The sequence below is a fragment of the Bison bison genome, unplaced genomic scaffold (assembly GCF_000754665.1).
Source record: "Bison bison bison isolate TAMUID 2011002044 unplaced genomic scaffold, Bison_UMD1.0 scf7180017864135, whole genome shotgun sequence".
In the NCBI taxonomy this organism is placed as follows: domain Eukaryota; kingdom Metazoa; phylum Chordata; class Mammalia; order Artiodactyla; family Bovidae; genus Bison; species Bison bison.
Genome location: NW_011494707.1, coordinates 3,002,507 through 3,006,411, shown reverse-complemented (window position 1 = coordinate 3,006,411; position 3,905 = coordinate 3,002,507).

The window sequence follows — 3,905 nt, the reverse complement described above, 5'->3', positions numbered from 1 at the left end:
ATATATTAAAGTCAAGGAATTTTTGTGTATTGCATTCTCTGGACATGCAGATATTTTAGACAACATTTAACATATTTAGCTGATTATATTGTTTGACGTACACGGCATAACATCGTAAGTTTAAAATTCCTAGAACAGCTTGAAAGTATATTATGTAGGGTAGGTTTATTCAGTACATCCATTTTTCTGGTTTATTGTATCATTACTCAGTTGTTATTTCTTTAAGCTTTGACTGCCATATGACCGTTCTAGTCCATGGCTTCTGAAAGTTGGCCTTATCAGTTGGGAAAAGCTGCACTGGGGCTCAAGTTTCTGTTGTAAATTCTGTGAAACCAGGTTGTAGAGAATCTTGGATAAAATAGTCTTAAGAAAAGGGAGCAGCGTGGACGGAGCCCCTGAGAAGGGATGGAACATGACCAATTAAAACGTAAGCTGCTCGCTGTAGCTGAGGCACAGGGGGAGTGTAAGGGGCTGCCGGACCACACACGCCCTGCACAGCAGCAGACTTGCCGTCTTTGTAGAGTCTGGTTCAGTTTCCCAAGGAAACTCCGATTATTTCCAGGTTCTGTGTCTTACCATGTTCAGGCAGTGTTTAACCATTCAAAGCAGACCCTATCTGCTCTGAGTAAATATTAATAAATATTTAAATAGTAAATAATCAGGACAAAAGGAGATTTCCTCTCCCCCCTCCGCACCCCAGTAGAGCCCAGACTTTGTAGGCTACAGTGGACAGGAGTTGAGAGAGTGAAGTGGGAGGAGGGTGAGAGAGGAGAAAAGATATGCAAGGTACCAGGTCAAGGTTGTTGAACTGGCAGCAACAGGGCTGGGAGAGCAGGGATGAGGGAATCAGCTGCAAGGGGAATTGGCTGCAAGGGGAGCAGGGCTTATGTGAGTGGCAGGAAGCCTGGCCTGAGATGTGGAGGTGTGGGAAGGTGCGCCCGGACACGGGCCGTCTCCAAGTTCAAAGTCATTGCTCAGGGGCTGGAGTGAGAGTGTCAGAGAAGTAAGTGTCCTCTTTGGGTTCTGATGGGGTTGTGGAGGTGCAGTCCAGGCTTGGGGGAGAGGAGAGGCAAGGAATGGGCCATATTTAATGGAGATTTAAAAATGTTTCCCATAACTTTTATTTTCTATGAATTTTAATGGATTACATGAATTTAATGGTTCTATGAATTTTAATGGATGCAGATTTGTGTTTGGCTACCACAATTAGAATACAGAACAAACAGTTCTTTAATGAACATTTCAAAGGAAAAATGTAACATTTTAAGATAACATACGTGTGTTCTCTTCACTTAAGAGTTATTTTAGAAAGTTTTGGGTTATTTTCCAGCACTTGGATTTTTTTTAAATGTCTTTTTAGTCTGATGACTATAAAGTTTTTATAAACATGTAACTTAAATTAATATGCTGTATTCTGTAGACTGTAGTATTTCACCTCTTAACGTCTCTGAAATTGGGATGTGTCTTTGACAGCATCTTATGATTCAAAGAAATAAAGTGGTGAGGAAAACCAAGCATAATACTGTAACAATAGATGATACTTCATGATATGCACAGACTTCTGTATCATCATTCATTTCTGGGAGCACTGACCCTAAGGCTCTTTACTAGAGGTGGTGATTCAGAAATGTGGAAATTGTGGACCATCTTCCACACATTGATGAGTGAGAGAAACAGACAAAAGATCAGTGATTCTGAGATAGTGATACGGTGCAAAGAGCACTGTCATAGAGCAAGGACTAATGGGGGTTAGGGACCCTAGAATACTTCTGAGATTCCCAGAGGAAGATGGTCTTTGAGCTGCATGACAAAGGATGAATAAAATGACTTACCTAAGGAGTGGAGGAGCGAGGTATGAATGAGGACAAGAGTTTCTAGAGATAATCTTGGAACCTGCTGATTGATGAAGATGGAGTGAAGGAGGCAAGTGTAGAGTTCAGGTTGGAAGCTTTTTTTTTTTTTAATGTGGACCACTTTTAAAGTCTTTATTGAATTTGTTACAACATTGCATCTGTTTTATGTATTTTGGCTTTTTGGCCCAAAGGCATGTGAGATCTTACCTCCCCAAGCAGGGATTGAATTCATACCCCCTGCATTGGAAGGTGAAGTCCCAACCACTGAATCCCCAGTGAAATCCCAGGTTGGAAGCTTTGATAGGAGACAAGATTGATGAAGGACTGTTGTTGTATGTTCAGCATTTTGATCTTAAGCCTGAAGGCAGATGGGCCCTTTTGGAAGACACATATATTGGGAATTAAGATTTACATCTTACAAAGATGACTGTAGAAGCAGAAGGAAGGGAATGAATTAGAGCTTGCGGGGAACAAATCTGGGGTCAGAGAATGATAAATCGATTGGAGCATCACGAGAAGTGATGGAATTTGAACCAAAGCAGTGGTGGAGCAGATGAAAAGGAGAAAACACGGTCCTGTGATGCTAGGGAGGCCGATCTGACCATGTGATCATGACAGTTTGAAGTGTGGGAAGAGGCTGGAGTTAAGCACAACCCCTAGATCTCTGGCTTGGATGGATGGTGCCATTGAGCTGAAAGCAGGTTTGGGAGGAAAACGATTTCAGTTTTGACTTTATGGAACTTGCCATGCCCGAGGAACTGTTGTATGGACAAGAGCATGGGTTTGGAATGCAAGAGGCTTTCCCTGGAGAGGGGTTTGCGGGTCATCATTGGGGCCCTCAGGGAGTCGGTGAGGTTGTCCAGAAGGAGAGTGGGGTAGAATAGAAGAGTGCAGGGGCGGGACCCTGGGGCCACCCACCCACACTTACAGGGTGGAAGCAGGAGAGGGGGCAGTGTGTGCAATCAGTTTAATGAGGAAGTGGGTGGCAGTGACAAATGCCATGGAAGCCCAAGCAGGAGAGGGCATGACCATTTGGTTTGTAACTGGAAACCATTGGTGTGTTGTAAAGAGCAGTTACAATGCAGTGGGATGGTGAGATGGGCAGTAGCCAACTTGCGATGATTTGGCACTGTGAATTCAAGGTAGAAATTGCAATAAAAAGCATAGCCCACTCTTGCAAGAAACTAGGCTATAAAAGGAGAGACCATAAGGAGTGTTCAGCGACTGTGTCTTTGATTGTTGGGTTAATGCTTTCTAAAGGTCTCATGGCTAATGTGTTTTTCTACCTGTGGAGTGGAACTTTCTCAGACTCAACGATTCTTTAATTTGCTTGAAGTGGCACTTTTTGCTTTTTGTTCATGATTTAACACTATAAAAATGCCCAGCTAGAGCTTGCTGCAGGAATATGAGTTCCATCTTATCATGGAATTCTTGAGGCCATTACGTTTGACGTTGTTCGGTACATTAACAAACAAATAAACAGAAAACATTAACAAAACAAAAAGTTGAGAAGTTGAAATATTAAGGAGATTGAGCTTGTTTACAAAAAAGTAAAAGACAATGAGAATACGCAACTTTATAAGCTTAGGTTATGCTTAATTGTAAACAACTTGATGAAAAATCTCCCTTCTTTATTGTCCTTGAAATACAGGCTAAAAAGTAAGAATGCTTGCAGGTATAGTGTGTCCTGGAATTGCTTTGAATTGCAGTTGGTGAGTGTGAGAACAAATAAATCCCAAACAATTTGTGATTTAGTTTTATAGGCACACACTCATAAACTGGATTCAGGCAGTAATTCTGGAAAGCATACACAGGAGAATTATTTGCTGTATGTTCATTTACTCCACACAGATTTAGCAAGTACCCATATGTTGAAATCTCTGCTGGATCCGGCAGGATAGGAAATAAGGGGACTTAAATAATGCTGCTCATACTTGGTGAAAGGGAGATGTGGACAAGGGGTCAGAGAAGAGAGAAAGCCTTCTTTTTTTTAATATTGATTTTTATTATTTATTTATTTGACTGCACCAGGTCTTAGGTGCAGCATGTGGA